Genomic DNA, 26,350 nt, shown 5'->3' on the forward strand with positions numbered 1-26,350 from the left:
TTTTTCACTGTTGCTTTTGTTTCAGTGTATGTCTACCTGGTCCGTTTGCTCCAGTTCTAGTTTTCCTATACTCTGTTCTCAACAGAAGAAATGGTAGTCTGGATAAAAGTCCAATCGAACCATTCCTCTGCTTGACCCCCACTTTTACACAGAATGCAAATGATAATACACATCTGAATCCTTGCCATGGCTTATAGTTGTTCCCCAAAGCCATCTTTCTCCCTTTCCCATGACTACCTCTCTGATCTCATCTCTTCCCACTGACCTTTTGGTCAGGTTTTTTTTTTCTCACTGCCCCCTTTCTGTTTTTGTTTTGACTGTATTTGCTTTCTTTTACCACCCTGTTACTTTTGATCTAATCAGGAAAATGGAATATTAACCACGTTCGTCTTTCTGATTTCTTTGGGTTTTGTCTCATTCTTTGGTAACGAAAAGACATGGAATCTAGCTTTCCAATTCTTCCTGCTTTTCCTATCAGGTTATACCATCTAAAGTAACAAATTAGTTGTTTTGCATTTTCACAATGGCACTCATAGGGCCTTCTTACCCAGACCTTTGCAACTGTCTGTCAATCTAGTATATCTTCAAAATAAAATTCAAAATAAACTATTGATAGTTACTGAAAATGCTTGCAATTGTGTTCTACCTTTTTCATCTTAAAAAGGATTACTTTCAACAGATTTGAAGCCCAATGGACTGGTCAGTGAAAAGAGAATCAGAGAGGAAGGCAGCAGGGGCTGGAAGGGAGGAAGAGATAAGGGAGTGGAGCAGATGGGAGAAAGGAAGCTAAGAGGAAGCTAGGGAAGGTAGATTTGAATGGTTGCTGAAGAGATTAACAGTAACAAATCTGAGCTCGTTCTACACATCAGATTGTAGATTTGCATTGCCCATACAAAGGATTAGTACTTTAGAACAACACTCTTTGTGCTTTAGTGTAGGGATGGTTTACAAGTCATATGGGATCTTGTGCAGATTCTGATGACAGGGACTGGGTAAAAGCATGGTTCTGTATTTCTAAGCTCCTTGATAATACAGACTACTGGTCTTAGGACCACTCTGTGTAACTAGGGTCTGAAGGCATCTGGCACCAAAGGCTTCAGCGACTTGAGAGGAGTTCTTTGAAAACATAACTAATAAATATACTCTGTGGTTGAGTCCATAGAGAGGGAAAATATGATAAAACATATAGAAGATCAGATTATTGGACACATCACATGCCTGGTATCAGGAGCCCATCAAGTATATAAGAGGTTGTCTGCAGGATGGTTACTATTAGTATCCAGGCACATCTTGACCCTGCCTGTTGAAAACTTAGCACAGCGCGTCAAATCCTGAGACCTGCAGGCATGGCAGACAGGAGCCTGTTCCTTTAAGAAGGCAAATTCTGCCTACTCACCTCTCTCTTCTGCCTTTCTTAGTTGGTCTCTGCTTCTCTCCCTCCCTTCCCCCCTTTCTTCCTCCCTCCCTCTCTCCCTCCCTCCCTTCCTTCCTCACTCACTCACTCTCTCCTTCCTCTTCTCTATCCTTTATCTGAATAAATTACACACTCAAACTCTGTATGGTGTATTTGTCTGTCCCTCACTGGGAGTGGTTTTGACCCACCTGCCATGGAACCCACCACAAGGGTCCCTCTCGGGCCTAACAACAATAGTTATGAAAATAAGAAGTCAATTTATCCATCTATCCATTTGCATGAAAATTCAAAATGTCTTTTTTTTTCCTGCTGAGTAGTACTCTAATTGTAAATGTGCCACATTTTCTTTATCCATTCTTCGGTTGATGGGGCACCTAGGTTGTTTCTAGGTTCTGGCTATTACAAATGATGCTGCTATAAACATAGTTGAACAAATGCTTTTGTAGTATGATTGAGCATCTTTAGGATATATGCCCAAGAGTGGTATTGAGCAATAGAGGAGAGGGAGCTCGATCTTGACTTGCCCTGTAGTCAGACTGATGATTATCTTAAATATCACCATAGAGTCTTCATCCAGCAACTGATGGAGGCAGAGGTGGGGACCCACATTGGAGCATTGGACTGAGCTCCCAAAGTTTAGTTGAAGAGTGGAAGGAATGGGAATATGAGCAAGGAGGTCAAGACCATGATGGGTTCACCCACTGAAACACTTTACCTGAGCTAATGGGAGCTTACCAACTCCAGCCAGACTGGGCAGGAACAAGCATAGGACCAAACTAGTCCCTCTGAATGAGGTTGACAGTTGCATGGCTGGGGCAGACTTGGGGGCCACTGGCAGTGGAACCAGCATTTATCTCTACTGCATGTACTGACTTTTGGGGATCCTATTCTCCTTGGATGTATACCTTGCTCAGCCTAGATACAGTAGAAAGGGACTTGGATCTTCCACAAGGCAATGCGCCTTATCTTCTCTGAAGATTAGATGGGGTGCGTGGGAGGATGTATGGAAGGAATGGGAGGAGGAGAGGGAGTGGGAACTCGGATTGGTATTTTCTTTTTAAAAAAATCTAATAAAAAAGGAAAGAATCAACTCTTGCAAGTTGTCCCTGACCTCGATATTTGCCCTCCCCCACTAAATAAAACAATAAAAAAAAGTGATTTGATCAAAACAATTGTGAAACAAATCCCACGTAACACACATGTATGTATTTGCCTTATATATGTATAATGCATACACATACATGTGTTCTCATATGTAATCTCATATCTGTATATCACATAATCTAGTTTCAATGAAGAGGTGCTGTTGCTCAGAAAGGCAGGCAGTCTAAGCCTGTTTCACATTTCTGTGGTTGCTGGGCCAACTGCTACCTCACACCTACAGAACTCTAGGACTCAGAGAGTCACAAACTGCAATCAACTACAATAATTGGCTAAAGGTTTTTAAGTAAGGGAAGGCGGTGTTGCAATTCCACCTCTTGGACTGGGCAAACCTAACAAATTTTAAATGTCTCCACTACTGTGGAAAACAAACCTGTTTTTATTGCTCAGTGACTGCATGACATTTTGAGCTGAAATGAATTGAGTCTGGCAATATTGTTTTATAGGGACATTTTCTCTTCAGAGTCTAGGATTGCAGGAGTGTAAGAAATGATTGAAGAGCACCCAACCTTTCGATACATTCCACAGACATTGCCACTAACACTCTGTATATTATCAGTTTTTAGAAATATCTAACTCTACTCCAACCTGTATCCAAAAGAGAGAACGCTTTAGGGGAAGTGTCAAGTCAATATAAAAAGTTAGCCTAAACAGTTTCAAACCCAAAAGGATTCTTAGCATGTATTGAAAGTTATTATTGACATTTATATACATAAACTCATCCTACTTTTTCTGTCCTTCATTTTCTTGCACTACCTTCAGCAGTAAGAACACTTTCCAGGCTGTCCATAGGGTTTGTTACTGTACATACCATCTCAATTGCACTTACCCTCTTCTATCCTCTTTTAAAAAATGGGCACAAGTGTTGCTGTTGAATTTCTTTACTCAGTAAAAGAGTTTCAAGTATAACTGTTCTTTGAAAAAAAATCTTGCCACTAAGAAGTCTATATGAAAATATTTTTGATCAGTTTTATACAGCAACTATCAAGGGCATAGATAAGACCCCAAATCTTGTCACAAGTTTAACATGGTTAAAAATAACCAGTAGCAGGGCAGAATTATCTGGTGATATATCAAGTAACGTTTCTACTGTCTTCTAGATTATCTATTGGAAAAAGAAGCAGCCAAGGAAAACAGGAAGTATAGTCACACGCCATTTGACATCTAAAATAAACTTCTGGTTTAGAGTAGAGAATATTTTTATGGTGCAAAAAAATATGCTCTGTGTATATTGACATAAATAACACTCTTGGTGAATTTTGGGATAAAATGCCAAGAACAAAGAAGCAAAATAATGGAATGTGTGTGTTTGCTGCTGTCATCTGACCGACTTCACTTTTTTTGACTGTCGTTGGTAACTTATTAAGAACTCTGTTGTCATTGAAAGTATGACAAGCTCTGAGAACACATTGACAAGATTTCTTTCTCCTTCAAGGAGCTTTAAGGGAGGGAGATCCATGAATGAGCTGAGTCAGATAAGATGATTATGACCTGAGAGGTAGATGTATGGGATGAAGTTTGATCTGTATAGACTTGTTTGGAAACTAACTTTAACCAAGACATGAAGAATTGAAGGGTTAGAGACTCAGAAAAAGGCATGGAATATTCTTAGCATGTTCTCTGAAGCAGGAGAGAGCTTCTCTCATTCATTCTGGAAACCCACTGATGGCCAAAGAAATTTTAAATTAAAGGAAGCTGGTGAATGAGACAAGATTCAGGGAACCATGCTCTTTGACACAAAGAGTTATGAGAGATTTTTAATTATATAATATTTGGATGACAAAGATTAAATACATCCTATGTATACAATATATTTGCTACATATGACAGAGCAACACACTTAAAATCAGTGCTGTCCATTAGAACTTGTCATCTAAGTACAGCATCTGCTACAATTCAGCATCTCCCCAATTTTCCTTCCTCTCAGTCTTGGGATCACCGCTGTACCCGCTGTTTCTATGGATTCTATGATTTTAGATTCCACACCATATAAAAGCATGCAGCATTTGTGTCTGGCTTATTTCTGTTAGCATAGTGTGTTCTGAATTCATTTGTGTTTTTACATTTTACAGATTGTCCTCATTTGTAAATGCTATATAGCACTTAGTTGTATATTTGTATATAGCAGTTTCTTTTTTCTTTTTTCTTTTTCTTTTCTTTTTTTTTTTTTTTTCGAGACAGGGTTTCTCTGTGTAACTTTTTTGCCTGTCCTAGAACTAATTATTGTAGACCAGACTGGCCTCAAACTCACAGAGATCCTCCTGCATCTGCTTCTCGAGTTCTGGGATTAAAGATATGCACCACTACTGCCTAGCTTTTCTTTCTTTTTTTATGAGCATTTAAATTGTTTACTCATGGTGATGGTGAATTATTCTGAAATGGACATGAGTGTGTAGATATCCCTTTGATACTGACTTTGTTTCCTTTGGATGAATACCCAGAGGAGCTATTGTTAAATAATAAGGTGGTTTTTTAATTTAAAAATTTTTCATTTTGTTTGACATAATAGCTATAATAAGTTATATTTCCACTGATAGTATAATAGTCTATAAGTATCTCATCAGTAGATGGGACATGAAGAGATTTGCACTTCCTTTCTTTTTATTTTGTATATGTATGTGCATATGTGGCTACAGGTATGTGCCAGATTCTGTGTGGAGTGCTGGTCCCTCTCATTTGCCTTGATTAAGGCCAGGTCATCTTCTGTCCTTTTATATTGACTTTTTGGTCAATATTTAGCTTCTTGTTCTGTTTTAAATAGCAGTTTTGTTTAAAATCTGTCTTCTTTTATAATTTTTTCGTCATTGTTTGCACCGTGTTCCTTTCTATTCTTTTACTTTCAACTGATATGCATAATTGGACTCAAAATATATCTCTTCTAGACAATTGGATCATGATGTTTGAAAATTAATTTTTCCTGTCTTTGATTTTCCGTGGCTAAGTCTGTTGTATTATATTCAGTGTAATCACTGATAAGGAAACTGTTCTGTCATTTTGAGATATGCTTTTGTGGGTCATATGGCTTCTTGCTTTCTCTAACACCTACTTTCCTGATAGCTAATGTTTTCTTTGTACTGTTCCATTTTGATTCATTCTCATTTCTTTTTGTATACAAGTATATATATTTACGATTATTTCTCAGTAGTTAACTTGGGAATTATAGTTAATATTTTAAATACAGAAGTATTGATTTCTTAATTGATACCAACAATTTTAATCTTTAATATCATATACAACTCTGTCACATTATGGTCATAAAATATGCTTTAATATGTTGTATTTACCTTAACAAAGAGTTACAAGAGTTACGTTTGTTATAAATTTATCTTTGAAATAATGTAGGAAGGAGTTACATACCAAATTATCATAATATTTCCTTACAGACTCATCTGTGGAATCACCTTTCCTAGAGTTTGTTACTCTTTGTATGACTTTGAACTATTTTTAGTGTTCTTTCATTTCAGCTCCAAGGACTTTTATTAGTATATCTTGTAGGGTAGATTTCACTAGTGAGAAATTCTTCAATGTTTGCTTACCGAAGGATGTCTGAATTCCTCCCTTATTCTTTGTGAATCATATTGCCGAATACAGACTTTTTGATGCACAGTTTCTACTTCCTCTGGCCTCACTTAAAAAATGCCATCCTACTCTTTTCTGGCCTCTGTAGTCTCTAGTAAGAAAGCAAGAAAAGTGTTATTATTTATTATTTGTTATCTGTTATTATTTTATTAAGGGTTCATTTCTTCCTTCCTGCTGACATGGAACATCCAATTTATTTATTCCTGGAACAGGATTTTGTGTGTAGCTATTGTCTTAATGCATATGGAACTGTGGATTAGAATACCTGCCATCTATCCCTAGATGCTTATTTCATGTGGCTTCTCAGAGCATGGCTACTGGGCTTCAAGAAGAAATGACAAAAGGACATCCTCTATAAAGGCTGGATTCAGAATGCCACAATCACTTATTTTGTTGTTCTCTGGGATCCAGCCTAGGGCCTTGTGCATGCTAGGCAAGTGTTCTACTGAGCTGCATTCTCAGTACTAACAACATTAATTTGGCTCAATTCTCTTAGTCAGTATATTCATAGAGCCAATTTAGAAGTGAGGAAGAGAGAATAATGACTTTTAAAGAAATTATTTATGTTATTTGAGGTTATAATACAATCACGTCATTTTCTCCTTCTCTTCCCTCCCTCAAAACCCTTGTATATAGCTGCCTCCTTTCTCTAGTTTAAATTCACGGCTTTCATTTTCACTAATTGTTTGTTACACATACATACACACACACACATACACACACTACTGAACACTTTAGTACAACTTGCTCAGACTGGAGCAAAGACAACAGTAGATATTCTATTTCTTTTTTAAAAAAATTATTTATTTATTAAAAATTTTCCATCTCATCCCCTCCTCCCATTTCCCTCCCACTTTTCCCCCTCCCCTTCCCCCCCCCCCAGTCCTAAGATAAGTCAGGGTGCCCTGCCATGTGGGAAATCCAACGCCCCCCCATCCAGGTCTAGGAAGGTGGGTATCCAAACAGACTAGGATCCCACAAAGCCAGTCCAAGCAGTAGAATCAAAACCCAGTGCCGTTGTCCTTGGCTTCTCAGTCAGCCCTCTTTGTCAGCCACATTCAGAGAGTCTGGTATGATCACATGCTCATTCAGTCCCAGTCCAGCTGGCCTTGGTGAGCTCCCATTAGATCAGTCCTACTGTCTCAGTGGGTGGACACACCCCTCGTGGTCCTGACTTCCTTGCTCATGTTCTCCCTCCTTCTGCTCTTCATCTGGACCTTGGGAGCTCAGTCCAGTGCTCCAATGTGGTTCTCAGTCTCTATCTCCATCCATCGCCGGATGAAGGTTCTATGGTGATATGCAAGATATTCATCAGTGTGGCTATGGGAGAAGGCCAGTTCAGGCACCCTCTCCTCTGCTGTCCAAGGACCTAGCTGGGGACATCTCCTTGTATACCTGGGAACCGCTCTTGAGCCAAGTCTCTTGTCAACCCACACAGAGGGAAGTAACGATGAATAAATTTGAGAATACTGGGTCTTTAGCAATGCCTTAATTACATTCTGGCTAATTTGTGTGCACTAAATATGACTTCTATCACCAATGAGGTGCTCTCATGATTTGTTTAGTGAAACTGGGAACCAATAATTATTTGTGAAAACTTATTTTATCTGAATAATGTTAATTCCCAATGCTTCTAAGTATAACTGATAGACGAATGGCTGAAGTACCTTTATCACTCGGCTTTGAAATATTTCCTTTCTGGTTAGAACTTGTGACTGGTTCCAGACTGTGAATTCATACTTTTTCTTTATTTAAATCTTAAATATGACTTAGACTAAAGCATACAAAAAATTTCCCTGACTGTTGAAGTATATTAATGGCAAATTACAGACAGTGTAAGAAATGAGAATGAGGAGAAATATGCAGAATTAGAAATAAGAACTGAGCCATTAACAGATACAGGGAACACTTTAAGCAAAGAAGCGAGAGAGCACCTCTTTTCAACATTATATGAATAAACTGGAAACTACAGAAGAAGCATTATTTTTAAATGAATGCATTAGCAGTCAAAACTGACTTTAAAACAGTAAAATAATTTAGAACAATAATCTTGGAAATTGCTGAAAAATTATTGAAGCATCTTCTAAATTCAAAAGAAGAAATAAACAGAAAATGTAGCTTCCTGCTTCATTTGTTAATTCTCTCATAGCTTTAAAGAATTTTTTATTCTGATGTTATTTGTAAGTCAAGAGCATGAAGAAGATTTAGAGCTAGGAAACACAGATAAGAGAGAAAGTAGGTTTTGTCTTTCTGAGCCAGAAATGTTCTTTTTAAAAAATTTCTTTTATTTTTTTAAGCTACAATATAACATCATGTTTCCCTTTTCTTTCTTCCTTCCAAACCCTCTCCTATACTGCTCCTTGCTTTCTTTCAATTCATGGCATCATTTTTTATTAACAGCTGTTACATACGTATTTGTATATGCATACACATACAATATTCTCAATCCTGTATAACGTTCCTTGTACGAATGTTTTTAGGATTGACAATTTGTTACTGGATGGGTGTGCATTTCCCTAGGGAAGATTAGTTCTTCCAGTCTCAGTATTATGTATTACCTGTAGTTCTTGGGTAGGGTTGAGGCTTTGAGGGCTTTCTCCTGTCCAACTTAGCATGTGTATTTTTGTTGTCTCTGCTTAGTTCATGTTTTAGGCAGCCTTGTTGGTGAGACTTTATGGGTTTAGCTTCTGACATCTATAGCAGACACAATCTCCCAGCAAACTTCTGATCCTCTTGCTCATACAATCCTTCTGTCCCTTCTTCCTCAGTGTTTCCTGAGCCCTATGTGTGGTAGTTGTTTTGTAGCTGTATCAGTTGGGACTGAGCCCCGGAGCTCTGTGTTTGATCGATTGTGATTTTCTGTTGAGGTCTCTGTCTGGCAAAGAGAGGTTTCCTTGAGGAAAGGTGCTGGCTACACTATTCGGTGAGTATAAGGACAAATACTTAGAATATAGATAGGGATTGCACTGGTTTAGTAAAGTGGTGGTTGTAGGTTTCTCTTCTAAGATCCATGACTTTTTAGCCCCGGGGAGTTGGCTAGGTTTTCACTCTCAGGCATTGTATGCCTTTTGTTGAGCAAGTCTTAAGTCAAATTAGAAAGCTGTTGGCTACCACCAAGGTACATATGTCACTATCATACCCTTCAGGGTTTTTGTGACATTCTGGTCATTGCTGTGGCTCTCAGGCATCCTTGCTTTGTAGGACTGTTGCTTTCTTCCTTTCTCTGGAAGCTTGCATTATCGGCGGGTTGTATTTTGTGGTGTGTTAAAGAGTTGGTAGTCAGCAACTTGCAAATGAGACACTGAGACCCTCATTTACTGACGGAAGGCCAAAAAACTGTTAAAGACTGTGTTAGAGGTTATAAACTGGCCGTTCTAGGCAGGAGACCAATTAGTTGAGCTTACAGTGTTAATAGATTTGTTTTACAAAATGAATATTAAAAATAAATTATTTTATATAAAACTTAGATTTCTTGTTTTTTATTTTTTTTCCCCAATATTACATGTAACAAGCTGGCCCTGATTTTCGACGTGGTAGTGGCTGTTTGGTGCTGCAATAGCGATGTAGTAACAATGTGACCACATTATATACCACTCTCTGTTGTACATAGCCTCCCTCCTGGAAAGTACGTTTGCTTCCTAAGAGAATATGCTCATAACCCCAGCTTCTTGTCTCTGCTATTGGAACAAGAACAGCCAGGGACAGGTATGAAGGAATGAGTGTGACTGTGTTCTGTTAGAACTTTTATGTTTATAAGTATGGGCCCACAAACTGCCATCTGCATAGTTAAGTAGTATGCTACGATTGTCCACAGTTGGTATTTGACTTTGCCACCATTCTTATGAGCGAACCTGTCCTGTATTGGCTTCATAGAGTGTAGTGATATTTTGTTTGTGCTTTAACAAATAAAGCTTGCCTTTTATTGTCAGAGAAGCAGTGCAGCCAGCCACTAGAAAGGTCTTTTACCTCTACTGAATCCCCAGATCAAAAGAGTGATCCTGTCCTCAGACTGCAATAAGCTCCTGTCTCCTCCTGCCTTATATTCATCTCTCCGCCAGCCATGTTTCCCTAGTGCTGGGATTGAAGATGTGGGATTGCAAGTGTTGGGATCACCTTTGTGTGAGCTTCATTTCTCTTGTAGAGTGGATCAATTTTGTGTAGCCCAGGGTGGCCTTGAACTAACAGATATTCATCTCCCTCTGTCTCCTGAGTCCTGGGATTAAAGGTGTGTGTCACCACTGCTGGGCCTCTATAGCTAAGTAACATGACTAGCTCCACACTCTGATCTTCAGGTGATCTTTATTTGTCAAAAGACAAAATATCGCTACAATGGAGGTGCTGATGGATTCTGAGGGTCTATAACACAAAATAAAACAAAACAGTAGGAGGAAGATTTGGACCTAGTTTGCTATGGAATTTGGACTCTCCCTACAAACAAGACACAGAAAATGAAAGCTGTTATCCATATTAGATTTAGAGGAAGGCAGACACAAGAGTTAAAAATATATCAGCTTGAATTTACAAATGGCTGAAATAGAAAATCAGATGTTTTAGGAATAATCAGCTTGCTGTGCACATATTACACACACACACACATATATGTATATATATATAAACAATATTTTAATATGTACATAAGCAGCTGATTGCTTCTAAATGAGGAAACAGAGATTTGTTTAAAGTTAATATTGAAGTCTGATGTAGCTAGAAAATAAAGACATTTTTATTTATGTGAGTCAGAGAGTGAGTTTATTTCTATACACATGAGGAGGCAGAAGAAGTGAGATCCCTGGAAGATCCTGTTATGGGCAATTGCAAGCACCTGACCTGGGTTCTGGGAAATGAAGCTGGGTCCCCTGAAGAGTAGCAAGTACTTCTACCTGACCAGACACCTTTATTTTTGTTGTTGTTTTGTTTGTTTTTGTTTGTTTGTTTGAGACAGGGTTGCTTTCTGTAACAGTTCTGGCTGTCCCAGAACTCACTTTGTAGATCAGGCTGGCCTGGAACTCACAGAGATTCAATAGCAAACATTTTTAACAGACACAAAAGAAAGATTAAATTTGAGAAATTTGACTTTGTAATAGTTTTCTGAGCAATAGGCTTTGGATTTGACTTTGTAACAGTTCCAAGCAATAGGCTTTGGATTCAGAGCAGTGCTAAATATCCTGTTTTCAAATGCAAAGTTTAAAAGGAATCACACATCCAACTCATCATCATCATGGTCGATTTTGTTAGACTTTAAAATTTTTTGAGATTTTCCTAAATTAAAGAAAAATCTGAATTATTGTAGAAGTCAAAATGTGAATTTGGAAGGGCTTGCCGCTCCACACTTTGGTTTAATGGTTTGGGAGGTCCTTCTGTCTATGTGGTAATTTTATTGGTTAATGAATAAAGAACTGCTTTGAGCCTATGACAGGGAAGAACAGAACTAGGTAGAGAAAGGTAGGCTGTAGGCTGGGAAAAAGAGGGACAGAGTCAGAGAGATGACAAGGAGCTGCCGCCAGAGATAGACTTGCTGAAACTTTGCTGGTAGGCCACGACATTGTGGTGATATACAGATTAATAGAAATGGGTTACATTAAGATGTAAGAGTTAGCCAATAAGAAGCTAGAGCTAATGGACCTAGCAGTGATTTAATTAATACAGTTTCTGTGTGATTACTTTGAGTCTAAGCCAGCTGGGCGGCTGGGAGGAAAAAGCAGCCTCCCTCTAACAAATTGGCGCCAATGTGGCAAACTAAAATCCTCTTAAAAACAAGTGGTTATGAGTCACATGAGGCGGGTGCTGGGAACTCAACTTGGCTCCTCAGGAAGAGTAATAAAATGTTCTTAACCACTGAGTCATCTCTCCAGCCCCACTTTTGTCATTTACACCCCTGTCTTTTATCTCCAGTGCAGTTTCTGGTTTATATACCATGGCAGTAGTCCTGTGCCCATAGCACATGAGGAAAAAGAAGAGTGAAGTTGTCTCCTTTCTCCTGGGTTAGGAAGTTAGAAGATGTTGCAATTGTCTCAGATTTTGGAAGAAAAAGCCCAGGAGAAAGCCAAGGCACCGAGGTGTTAAGTGGGTTTTTAATGATTGATTCAATACATTTGTTTTCTTTTTCACATCAGAACCTGCAGATCCTTTTCGCTGTAAAGTCACTTACCCATGGCAAGGAATAAAGGAACTTGCAAGGTAGAATCCAAAATATATTATTGCCCTAACGTTGTCTTTCGAGTTGTGGTAAACATAGAGAAAAACAAGGAAGAAGAGATAGAGATAACTCAGTGGTTAAAAGTGTGTACTGCTCTTGTAGAGGGCCTGAGTTCAGTTCCCAGCACCCATGTCAGGTAGCTCACAACTGCTTGTAACTCTAGTTCCAGAGAATCTGACAAACTCTTCTGGTTTATGTTGGTGCCTGTGCTCATGTGCATATACTCCCGCCCCTCAGACAAATACATAATTTTAGAATTATGTATTTTTAAAAAATTGAAAATCTCAAAAATATAAAAATAAGAAAGAAGATTACATGCATTTTTAATAAGTCAACTTTATGACAAATTAGTATTTATCTTTCTTCCTCAAATATTGTGAGCATTACTTGTGGTTTGGGTGATGTGAGCATAAGAAATCCACAGCCATTCAGGAGCATAAAACACTGCCTCTACAAATGTTAGTTTGCAGAAAAGTAATGGAAAATTTGGATAATGAAAAGGTTGGAATTTTACACAGATATGGAGTGATTTTTTTTATCAGCATTCACAAGTTATTGAGCATTTGAGAATAAATTAAATTTGATCAATAGAATTGAATTTTCATTTCCTTGTGAAGTTTGAGCACCAAGGTTTTCTAGGGTAACCCCTTCTAAAGGTTAATCTTTTTTATTAATTAAAGTTTACAGAACTTCTCATCACAAACACACACTTCGATTTATTGGCTCTAAGAAAGTGGTTAGTTTTGTTAGCTGTTTAATTTTTTAGTATAATATCAAATCGGAAAGGTAAAATTACGCTTTCCCCTATTTGCGCCTCAGTGGCCTTATCCCCATAAGTAAAGAGGGTATAAAGAATATATCCATGGTTAAAAAAAAATCATGTATCAGTGTCCCAGAGTGATGCAAACATTACTCATTGTTTTTAATTTTTCTTTCAAAGGTTCCTCCTTCCCTGCATTTTCATCCCTGTATTTTGAAGCAGAATCATATTACCTATAACCTCTGATTTATCAAAAGATGAACCAATATTTGGTAATTATGTTAATTTCAAAGCTAGAAACTTCTAGTAAATGACTATGAAATGAAGTCTCCTTGCCGGGACTACTTTAAAGCCAGATTTAATATTGATGTTTTTGGATGCAAAAGTACTGAGGATATGGATTGGAGAAAATGATGTCTGTGATGAAGGTTTTACGTTTGAAGAATATGGCTGCTACTAAGGACCATGTAAATGCATTTTTAAAGTCAGCCAGTTTAATGCGAATGTGGTTGCCCTGAGGCTTGTGAACTGTTCATGTTTGAGAGAAAAGAAGACATTCGCATCAGGGTATCTGAGTCTGAGTCTAGCACTCTTCAAGCTATTGAGTTTCTTTAAGCTTTGAGTCACTTGAGGCTTCAATAGGGGTAACAATAGTTAGTGCCTGCCTTATGGGGCTTGGGGAAACTATTTGAATGGTACTTATTATATTATATTATATTTAATATATATCATACATCTCTCTTTATAGTATTAGATGTCTTAGCTGATAAAGACAATAATGTAATGGACACTTGTGTTTCCCAACTTAATTTTTATCAAGCCTAATTATTTTACTGTATTTTTCTCAGAATTTTCATTTGAAAATATCTCAGTTGAAGCCTCCTGTATGCTGTCTCTGTGTGCCATTCTTTCATGCCAGTTATGATCAGGGCTACTGTGACTCAGATAAAAGAAGGGTTTAAGAGTTCATGACTGTCTTTAACTAGATGAAGGACATACCATCACCATGAAGACAAATGAAAGCAAACAATCAAAAAAAAACAAGTGCCATAAAACAGGCCTAAGGATTCATGAAATATGTCACCTATAGAATTCCTCTTAAGAGCAACTGACCCCCATCATGTGCCATGGAGACTGGAATGCAAAAACAGACAATGTGATTCAGCTTCCACCTTTCAGTAACCAGGTTACTCCACTGCTTCCTTATTCTCACTATAAATGTTGGTTCTCAGACCCTGCATGGTGCATTCTCCTGTACCCTGATACTGAGCCATAGGGTTTGGGACATCAACCTCTCAGATTGTTACGAGGATGACTTAAGTCTACTCTTTATTTTTCTATGCTGACTTATTTCCTATGCTAGGTATGTAATGAGGCCAGAGATCTAATATTCTTGTAATCAAGTTTACTTTTCTGTGAATACCTGTAGAAATAGTTTTATGTATGCCATTTTTTTTTTGGTCTTGGGGAACTCAATAGGAAGATTAAATATCGCTAAATTACTTGCAGCAGTGAATGACATTTTTTAGACTCTCCAAAATGTTCTAATTACTGCCAAATGATATAGTACAAGTAGGTAGACTTGGGTATTTATCACATGTCTATTTTTATAAATTGTTACTTATTTGTCTTTCCTTCGTAATGATGATGTACAAGTTTTAAGATGTCTGGAAAGTGATACCACACACACTTATCACTTTGAAATATACTTATTTGAGTCAGCATTAGTATTTCAAAACTTATTCATGTTATTAAACATTCCATTTAACTGCTTTATAACCTACTTAAGACATTGTGCAAATTAGCACAATTTATATATACATCATGCTATAAATGGGTATTTGGGTTGCTTTCATCTTGTTTTTTTTTATTGTAAGTAGGTTTACAGTGAGCAGCATTGGATATGGAGCCATTATTACAGTTATTGAAGTTTCTCTGTGTCTTGTATTGACACATAGACCTTCAGGGTAAGATGACACACCTACAGCTTCAGAAGACAGCTAATTGTCCTCAGTAGGGGCTTTTCTACTTTTTTTTTACCACCCAGGAAATGTGAGGACTCATGTGATAGGATTCCTGTCTCACTGCACTCAGAGGAATTGCTGGACATTTAAGAGGACACTCGTTAGGATGGCCATGAGTACATTCCATGGTCCTTTAGCTTGCATTTGTCAGATTGCTGGTGAAGCAGACAGTCTTCTTCAGAGGTTATTGGACGTTTCACATTCCTCCTTTGTGAAGACTCATCAATGTCCTTGTCCACTTCATTCCTAGGTTGTCTCTTTATTGGTTTGTAATTCTTTGTAGCTCTCAGTCCTGGCCTTTCTTCATTTATATGTTTTTAAAATACCCTTCACAGACTGTGCCTTGTAACATTTTTTTACATTGTTTTCATTTGAATAGATGTTTGGTGTTTTGATTTAGTCAAATTTATCATGTTTTACATAAAATATTATATCCTTCCTACTAAAGTCTAGGGGTGGCACTGCCAACCATGGACTGGGCCCTCCCTCCTTAGTCACTAATCCAGAAAATGCCTCATCAATATGACTGCAGACCCATCTGATGGAGGCATTTTCACAGCTGAATTTCCTTCTCAAATGATCCTGCATGTGTCAAGTTGAGAAAAATGCTAATCAGGACAGCATCTCACATCATCTATTATATGCATACATATGTATATATGTGTGTACAAAGATATATACAACCTAAGCATAGTACCTATCTGCTAAAACCCCTCCACTGGTTCCCTGTTGTTTATAGAAAAAGAATAAATTTTCTCAACAGAAGAGATAAGGTCCCATGATTTAATTCCTTTTTACCTATATTTCTTGATCTCTTGTCACTGATACCTATGCTTCACACCTTAGATGAAAAGAGCAATACATAGGTCTTAAACTTGTCTTGATGCTTTATGGCTGCAAATCTATCTCTGTGACAGTCTCTTGTCCATAGTGCTCAATCTTGCAAGGTATTCTTGCCATATCACTGCTATTCTTTGAGACTTGTTCCGGTGTTTCTCTCTTTTCCATGAAACTGTCGCAACATAATTCTGTCTGTCTTTTTATTTATGATAATGCCAGTGCAATTATTTCTAAACATGCCACCCAAACACACTGCCAGGATCAACTTGGTAAAGGGTACCAAGTATCTTGTGCATGCCTCTGTAAAAACTATATGAAACTACTTGTCGATCTTCCTTCTAAGTTGGGATCACAGTCCTATATTTCATTTCATTTTTTTACAGCTAAGAAATTCTCCTTAATATCTGCCGCATGGAATAGGAAATTTATTTAAAGGATAGGCATTAGCATCTGGGGTATCATTCAGACAGTGCTTCCTTTATTAGATACCTTATAGAAGAAGACGAATATTTTATCAAAATCCATGTGATGTTTACATTATAGTGGATTAGATTCTGTTTAGAAATAACAGATTTTAATTTAATTTGTGAGATTAAAGAGTGAATTCATACACAGAATTAGTAAATCTGGCTTGTTTTCTTCAAAAAACGTTTTAAAGATTTTTTTATGTATATGTGAATGTATTCATGTGTGTGTGAGTGGTATGTGTTGTGAGTGTCTGTGTGTATGTGAATGTGTGTGTATGTGCTGTCTGTATGTATTTATGTTCGTCTTGTATATGCCTGTTGTCCATGGAGGTCATAAAAGAGCATTAAGAGTATTCCGGACTCTCTGAGCATGGCGGACAATGAAGGCAAATGAGAAGCCAAGGACAATCGCACTAGGTTTCGATCCTAATACATGAACCGGCTTTGTGGGAGCTTAGCCTGTTTAGACGCTCACCTTCCTGGAAGTAGATAGAAGACCTTCGTCTTCCCGCAGGGCAGAGAATTTGGACTGCTCTTCAGTATCGAGAGGGAGGGGGAATGGTGTGGGGGGAGGAGAAGAGGAGAGGGGATAGGGGGAGGGAAGTGGGGGGAGGGGGCAATACTTGGGAGGAGGGGAGGGAAATGGGAAACGGGGAGCAGGTGGAAATTTTAATTAAAAAAGAATAAAAATAAAAAAAAATAAAAAAAGAGTATTTTCTTTGGGACTGGAGGTACAGATGTTGTGTGTCCTGGCTTTCGCATCCTTAATTTTCAATGTCAAAGTTTTGTAAAGAGTTTTTCTATTATCAGTGGGATTTTTGGCAAGGCTTGTCATGTCATGTCAAGTGTGTCATGTTGCTTAATCCTGTGTTTTGTTATTCCTGCTTTCTTTTGTTTGCTTTCACTAAAACAGAGCAGACTGAGAAGCCAGATGTTCAGGGAGGGATGATCTGCAGATGCTCATGAGGATTCTATATGCGGCGTCTATTTAGCAGTTAGGGACCTCACATCGTTAACCTTCAAATTCTTCAGCAGGTGAAATGAAGGACCCGAATGTGCCAGTCTCTTCGGCTATCTATACTAAAATAGTCTATAATCTCAGAAGGATTAAAGTCACATTGGCAGAGTATCATGACTATAAGTTTGTGTAACCAGATCAGGATCCTGGACTGTAGCCTGAAGCCTGTGCTAGGGATTCCAAAGGGAAAGAACATTAAGCTGCCTTCTCTTGTGTGGAAGGGAACAGATTAGATGAATGGGAACCAAAGCAACCAAAGCATCTCAGAATAGCCCCTAGAACATGTACATAACTCTATCAAGTGATCTAGGGTTTCTAATTGTATTGAAGATGCAATTTAATGAGGCTTTTAAGTTCTTAGCATTGAAAATAAATATCTCAAGTACTCTGGAACAGAAGAATGTCTTTTAAAGAGTGGGCATGATCTTCTGAACATAAAACAGACATCATTTACTTGAGACTAGACATGGAAGCCTGGCCCCAAAAGGCAAGATAAGTGCAAAACTAGGTAAGACTATTCATGTTAGCATTCATGGGAAATAGACAAAATTTATATCAAAGAGGTGAGTGGCTTTTACTGCACTGTGGTCCAGGCATTTTTTCCCTTCACATGGGATGAAGGGAAGATGTTGTTGAAAAAAATATAAACTTATAGCTGAAAGCCAAGTTGAAAGTTGTCTCTATCATAACACTTTAACAACACTGGTTTTTTAGACCACATACATAAATAAAAAATATTTAAAAAGAAGAGGAAAACATATAAAGAAACATATTCTTAGATGGGGTTCCAAGGAAACAGTTCTTAAAGATTCTTTTCTACAAGAAGTATTGAGGGAGTTCAAGAAGGGTCAGGGTCAAAGTAGGTAAACAGTAATGTTGTGTGCTTTGGAGAGTAACCTGCATTTTGTCCCTGAAGAATCCTGTAGTAGACAGAAAGTACCACACAGTTTTGTCCATGCCCATTTGCTAGTGGCAGTTAGTTTTGTTGACTAATATCTGGAGATGATGTGACTCAAGATAAATAACTCCAAAATATGGCACCTTAGCTTTTGGGAAAATTACAGAATTAAGAATGTTACTGCATACCCCACTCCCTGGAAGCAGGCTATAAAACATGGATTTCCAATCCTTCCTCTGATACAAGGCACATGACCCTTATTAGCTAAGCATGTTCTCTAAAAACATGTCAGAGGCAAATCTGAACAAACTGGTTTTTCCAGTTGTCTTCCCATGCAATTTATGACACAAATTTTGTGATATGAAAACTCTCTGTGCTGCATAGTCTATGAACTGGTTGGTGTATCATTAGATCATACCTCTCCTATTCAATGGCAATCTTCCTCAGTTACCCATTTCTGCATCAAACTTGCACATTTTGTTGTTTCTTTGACTTTATTCCTGAAGACTTTGATGCCCTATAAAGTTTGCTAAATAAATTGGTGTGGTTTTCTCTTGTCATTCAGCAGAGTGAACTTAGAGGCAAGTCCCCTTTGAACTAAGGTAATTCTGCAAAGAAAGGAGGAAACAAAACTAATGTTATCTAGCCGACAATTAACCAGACTTGGCTGTCCAGCAGGAAAAGGGGATGTGATGCTGTGTGGTTCCCAAAACTTCTACTTCTCTTCCAAATAATCCTTCCTTCCTTCCTTCCTTCCTTCCTTCCTTCCTTCCTTCCTTCCTTCCTTCCTTCCTTCCTTCCTCCCTCCCTCCCTCCCTCCCTCCCTCCCTCCCTCCCTCCCTCCCTCCCTTCCTTCCTTCCTTCCTTCCTTCCTTCTTTCTTTCCTGTAGATTGTTACTTTACTGTGTTCAATTCTCATTCTGTGTATAAAACGTGATATTTTTGCTATTGCAATATCCTTTCTTTGTAGTTTCAGGAAGGGTTAGAGATTTATAAAGGTAAATTTACTTTTTCAATTTTATATTCCTGAGATCAGCACAGATACATTTTTTTCCTTTTTTCTTCTATTTCCTTGCAATAAGGTCTTGTTGTGTGGCCCAAGCTGGTCCCAAACTCCCTATCCTCTTGACTGCCAACATTATTGGCAAAGCAAATTACTTTCTTCATAATTTCTGATGGCAGGTACTTCAAATTTCCAGAATCACATGTTTTTGCTGCAGATTTTAAGCTGCTAAAAATATATGGCTTGCATACTCTATGATTTTTTCCAAATATATATGGATACTTTTAATTAATATTTTAATTTTTCACCTCATGGCTATAATTCACTGTATCAAGAACATATTAATTTTGCCACATGACAATCATTGAGAATAATACATAACTTTTTGGCATTCTTTTTGTCATTAGTCAAGACTCCAGAAGGACTGTAATACTCTAAAGGATTGTAAAACTCTAGGCTTCTACAGGCTCTGATGTCACTCCTAAATCTTGGCCTTCTAATTCACCATGTAGAATCCATGCCACATTCTCCTAATGTTACAGAGATGTGTGATTGAGATATTTGCCCTACTGCCAGTATTTTAACATGAACTCATTGAGAAGTTGGGTAAGTGTTGGTCCTTTTGTGTCTGGTGCCTCATAAGCCATCTATATCAAAACTGAACTGAACTAATTAACTCCATAGTTCATGTATAACCTACTAAAGGGTTTTTAATGGCTTATAACATATTTGTCAGTTCTCAGAACAAGTCAGTGAAAACCAGATGGCCCAAAGGGCTATGCTTTTGTTGGCTCATGCTTCTTGATAATTGCATCTTAAATTCAAGGCTAGCTCCTCTTGGCCTATACATTTCTTTTAAGTTTATGATGTTTTTATTTTATTATCATATTTTGTACATGACAGCATGAACTGTAACGTAGGTATCACATAGTCAGATAGTTTGATTTTTCTTGCCAATATGTCACTATGGAAACTATTGAGAAAAAGCAACCAGTATGTCCTCTTTCCAATTATTTGTTTTGGCTATGGTAACATAGAGGGAAAACAACAACCTGATAAAATAACGGCTGAAGAATGTGATTATATATTTTAGAGCCAGAGAAATAACTCCCCTGATTAGCATATGAAAATAGCTTACTAGTCAGCTCAATAGTCCTGAACATCAAGAGTCAATTCAAAGATAAGTCATTCGTAAATATAGAATTGTGTAGAGCCTACTCTTTAAAAGTGTTTTCTTAAGGTACTGAATATTCTAACACAGAAAAAGAATAACCTTTTCTGTTAGTTACATCTTATTTATTGACATTTATTGTTCATTTTTGGTGTAGGAAGTCCATCTGTATATGTGTTGCTTTTATTGGTTAATGAATAAAGAAGCTGCTTTGGCCTGTGATAGAGCAGACTAGAGCTAGGTGAGGAAAAGCTAAATTGAATGCTGAGAGAAAGAAGTCAGAGTTGGGGAGAAGACATGTAGTCCCGCTGGAGATGGATGCCAGATGGAACTTCCCGTAAACCACAACCACACGGCAATACTCAGATTAACAGAAATGGATTAATTTAAGATGTAAGAGCTACCTAGAAGTTTGCTTAAGTGATTGGCCAAACAGTGATTTAATTAATACAGTTTCTGAGTGATTATTTTCTGGTCTGGGTAGCCAGGAACGAGTGAACAGCTTCTGTTTACACATTTTAACTAAAATGAAGTATTTAATGCTGTAAAAATCTGTTGTTATTTCTTTAGTGTGATAGTTAATCTTCATTGTCAGCTTGACTGGATTTAGAATCACCACAAAATATACTTTGAGGGTGTTTTCTGACAGGTATAACTAAACAGAGTTCTCAAAAGATGAAGTATAAATGGTTGAGAATCATCTTTGAAATGTTCAGTATCCTTAGGCAGCAGGAAAATGCATATCAGAACTATTTTGAAATTTCATCTTACTCTAGTCAGAATGATTCATGTCCATGGTATAATTGACAATTGCTGGCCTGGGTGTAGGAAAAAGTGGAATGCTTATTCACAGCTGAGGGGAGTGCAAGCTGGTATAGCCACTATGGAAATCGTTGTGGAGGTTCCTCAAAAGAAAAAGTCTAGCATATGACCCAGCTATCCCACCCTTGAGAAAATACCCAAAGGATTTCATATTCTAGCACAAGATTCTTGCTTGTTTGTGTTCATTGCTGTTCTATTCACAATGGCCAGGAAATGGTGGTCTCCATAAACAGATGAATAATGAAAATGTATATTTACATAATGTAATGTTATTCAGCTATAAAAAAATGAAATCATGAAACTCACAAGAAAATGGATGGGGGTTAGAAACATTCTGAGTGAGGTAACTGAGACCCACAAAGATAAAAGTCACATGTTTTCCCTTGTTTGTGGATGTTAACTTTGACTCTGCAGACATGTGTATTTGGAATATCGATAGGGTTAGGTTGGAAACTTTCAAGGGAGGGAAGGTATAACATGATTGTATAAGTGTTTAAAGCTATAAATGGAACTGTTTAACTTCTAAAACTGTGAGCTAGAATGAACTCTTCTTTCCTCAAGTTGATTTTGCCATGCACTTTTTCCCACAGCAATAAAAATGTGATTGCAGCAGTAAGTGATATCCATCATTTACTGGGAAAATCCCATGCGACAGTTATTATACTTCATGTTTATACAAAATAATTAGGTACTTCTTTTGTTTTTAAAATTAAAAATAAATTATTTTCTCATATAATATATCCCTACCACAGTTGCTTTTCCCTCCACTCCTCCCAGCTCCTTCCCACCTGGCCTATCCCCCAGATCCACTCCTCCTCCATTTCCCTTCGGAAAGAGCATCGCTCCAAGAGACAACAACTAAACAAAACAAAATAAGATACAATAAGTCAAGGCAAAATCCCATCCATCGAGGCTGAACAAAGCCACCCAATAGGAGGAAAAATATTGCAAGAATAGGTAAAAGAGTCAGAGAAACATCTAGTCCCACTGTTAGTATCCCACAAGGATGTCAAACTAACATCGAAAACATGTATGCAGAGGACCCAGAGACCTATTCAGGTCTTGTGCTTGCCACTTCAGTCTCTGTAAGCCCATGTGAGCCCTGCTTGGTTGATTCAGTGGGCCAAATTCTCCTTGTGTTCTCCATCTCCTCTAACTCCTACGATCTTTTCTCCCCATCTTTTATGGGGTTCTCTGAGCTCTGAGAGGATGAATTGATGAAGACCTCAAATCTTAGACTCTCTCTTGCATAATATTATGTAATCCTTATTTCAGTTTTATTGTTTTACATATAAGGAAATTAAGGTTCAGTGATTTTTAAAACTTTTCAAAAATGATACATTTGAAAGCGAGTGAACTTAAATTTATCTCAGCGATAGCTACCTTCAGAGTTCCCATCTTTCTCAGACAGTACCCTCACACCCGAATTTGAGAGATGGAATTGCATTTTGTAGAGTCCATTTTATTGAATTTGGGTTTTATTATATTGCTAGGAGGGAGAAGCGATGAAAACAGAGAGTTGTGGCCAAACCCTGGGTGAGTTCTGGGTTGACTTTCATAGACAGCTGGATCATGGTGTTTTTTTTTTGTTTCATGAACATCCATAATTCATAAATCCATAGCTTTATAGTTTCAGAACTCAGCATAAGTTCAGGTCACTTTGAGACCATTGTGGACAGAGGCAAGACAATGCCTCTATATATCCTGCCCGAGTCACAACACAAGGACAGTGTCTGAGTCACCCCTTACCCAAGTTTCTCCTTCTCTCCCAGATAGTAAGTCTGACTGCTGCTGCCAGAAAGGCTCTTTTGCGCATGTTGCTTTTGGACTTGGCTAAGTATTGTCTGATAGCCTGACTCTCCTCATATAGATCCCAGGGATAGAGTTCTTAGATTAGAGTCTCCAGAGAGGACCAGATCTTTTCCATTGCTGTGGTTTCAGACCATGAGATCTTTGTGGCAACGGTCTCTTACTGCCCTAGCAGCAGCAACAGAGAATTAGCTCATGTGTGTGAGTGAAAAAGCTAGGCCAGGCTTGGCATGCCCGGGGAAGTATGGGATTCCTGGGCTCCACAAACTTGGTGGAAGGCAATAGTTAGAGTCCTTGACTCTCTTTGTGCTTGCACAGCTTCTCTTCCAATGTCTTTGATCTCAATTATTAAGCTGAAGAGACTTCTCCTTTTGTAATTGTCATCTAGAAATGTTCTTTTGTGTGGCAAGAACACTGAGTTCCATAAAGTCGACAAAATTACCTTTATCTGTTTGCATAGTTCCTTGGAAAATGGGCCAAAACACTCATATGGTGAAATGATACTTTGTAAGCCACAGTGCTGCCCTCTGTATTCTTTGAGGCACAGCATAGAAGGAAAATCATTTCTGTTTGGCATGACAGAGTTTAAGTGGGGTGCCAACAATGCAGGTAATTGATAGTGAGGGGTGGATCCTCCGCAACATGATTTTGCTCCAAATGCCAAAGAGCATCCTGTGGAGGGAATCAATAATGCTGTCAGATAAGTACTGATGGAGGAATTTAGGAATTTTCAGGGTTTAAGACTCAGAGATATCTGGTTATTCATTAAGCCTTGATGTCCTTGACTTATTATGAACTCAGACAACTGATTTAGTCACTCTTGTGTCCTTTTTAATAGCATTCACACTCACTTTAGTAGGCAATAATGAGTATTAAAAATATTTCGTGTAAGGCCATCTTCCATTATACCCATTCACCAATTGTCAATTATCATCCACTTTAGATCCCCCGCATTGTTACTCCTTATTTTTTAAAAATAAGCCCAGCTATAGATTTTCTGTCATCTGGAGTCTGAGAAAGACAAATATCACTTCTAAGTGGAAATATTTAATATGATGTTATTTCTTTTTAATGGTGAAGGGGCAAGCTGTACTAAAATAGAAGGGCTAGCTTGGCACATTGAGCCAACATTTGGCAAAACACTTCCCTGCAGAAGATATGAGCCTCTTAGCATAAACTTCTGCCCAAATTCTGGAACAGCTTTTTCTATAACAAATTCCAGCTTATTGTAGATATGTAAAAATCATATTTATGATTATCAGGTAAACAGGAAAAGAGAATATGGCAGCAGTTCCAAAGAGAGTGCGAATGTGGATATACCCCAAAATTGAGTCAGATAACCAGGATATGTGTTTATATTTGGAGTCCTTTAGAGAAGTATCACGAATAAATGTAAGGAAGTAGTTAATGCCTTTTGTGATATGTAAAAGGAGACTATTCTTTAATTTCTGGGGCACCCAGACCCAAATAATAACACAGAAACTATATTAATTACAACACTGCTTGGCCTATTAGCTCGGGTTTCTTTTAACCCATTTCTATTATTCTGTGTATTGCTACAAGACTTACCGGGTAAGGTTCTGGCATCTGTCTCCTTTGGCAGCTACGTGGTGCATCCTTGACTCTGCCTACTCTCTCTACATCTCTGTTCAGATTTCCTGCATGCTATATTCTTCCCTGCCATAAGGCAAAGCAGCTTCTTTATTAACCAATGGTAATAAAACATATTCACAGCATTCAGAGGGGAATTTCACATCAGTGATATATATTTCAAGTGGTTTACATACTAACGAATGGTCTGTTTTCTGGGATATCTAACAAATTAGACTTGGACATCATCAGAAATAATCAAATTGTCCCTGTCTAACAAAAGTATAATGTATCATATAGATGTAAATCACACATACTATTTTAATACTTTAAATGAAGAGACAAAAAAGAATTGATTTTAATGATAGTTTATTTAAAATTTTTAAAATTCATCCATAAAGCTCAATTTGTAATCAAAATAAAATATTATATTATAGTCCACTTAAGTTTTTCCATATTGTGTAGAGTCTGGTGCATATTTTATACTAAGTAGTACTTCTTAGTGTAGACTAGTCTCATTTCAAGTAACAGTAGCTACATATTGCTAGGAATTGTTGCACTGGATAATGTGGGTTTAAAGATTGGACAAGGAGGTGGAGAGATGAGGGAGGTTAAACTCAGCCTGCAACTTTCAGTTATTAAAAGATAAGGAAAATTGCTTACTGTTCCAAGCCTTATTTTATCCTCCTATAGAATGAAAATGATATCTTATGGAAGTTTTGAAGGATGGCAAAAATGTACAAAAGTTATTGATCTACTTCTCAATAAATGTCATGTCTATTGATTTCCTTATCAAATAAACATTTATTTACTGTGATGGTGACTCTTGAAAGGGGATTAATGAGATGAGTTTTCTACCTTAAATGACGTAAGAATCACAGGTTGCTTAGGCTGGAAGGATGTTGCATAATTATAAAACAATAAAGATAAAAATATGTTGAATTAGTAACACTGAGCTTACGGACTCCACTTAGTCCAACTGTCAGCAAGTTGCTTATACTTCTTTATCAGTCTGATTCTTTTTTTTAATGAACCTTCTTATTTAGACAAAAAAATGGAAATTGTAATGGGTATTTTTGCTCTGCAAATGATTTTGGACTATCTGACCTGAAAGAGGTGGTGTTTCTTGTCTGCCCCCATGGCATCTTAAAAGGTAAGAAGGAGGAGAGAGAGTCACTCTCTCTTGTTTGGGTGGTGGAGACCAGGTCACGTGGAATAAAGCAGTGTGTGATTGGTCCCCAGCTTTCCAAGGACTCTTCAACTAGATTTACCTCATCCTGTATTCATGAGTCCATTTTTCCCCCTTTCATATCTTAATAAATTCTTGATACCCCTTAAACAGATGCATGTGGATTTATCATAACAATAAATGTACATTTGCATATATGTGACTGTATGATATATGTATGTGTGACATGTACATGCGTATGAAATAAATATATGTGGCATGATGTATATGTGTATGAACATATGATGTTCATGTGTGTGCATTCTGGGACTCAGTTTCAGGGATGCAGTAGTGTCTGTTGGAACCTTTCTTTTTAAGCCTTTTTAAGTCCAGTTTGTTTATTTCTCTTTATGAGAAGTACATACATAGC

The sequence above is a fragment of the Chionomys nivalis genome, chromosome 7 (assembly GCF_950005125.1).
Source record: "Chionomys nivalis chromosome 7, mChiNiv1.1, whole genome shotgun sequence".
Classification (NCBI taxonomy): domain Eukaryota; kingdom Metazoa; phylum Chordata; class Mammalia; order Rodentia; family Cricetidae; genus Chionomys; species Chionomys nivalis.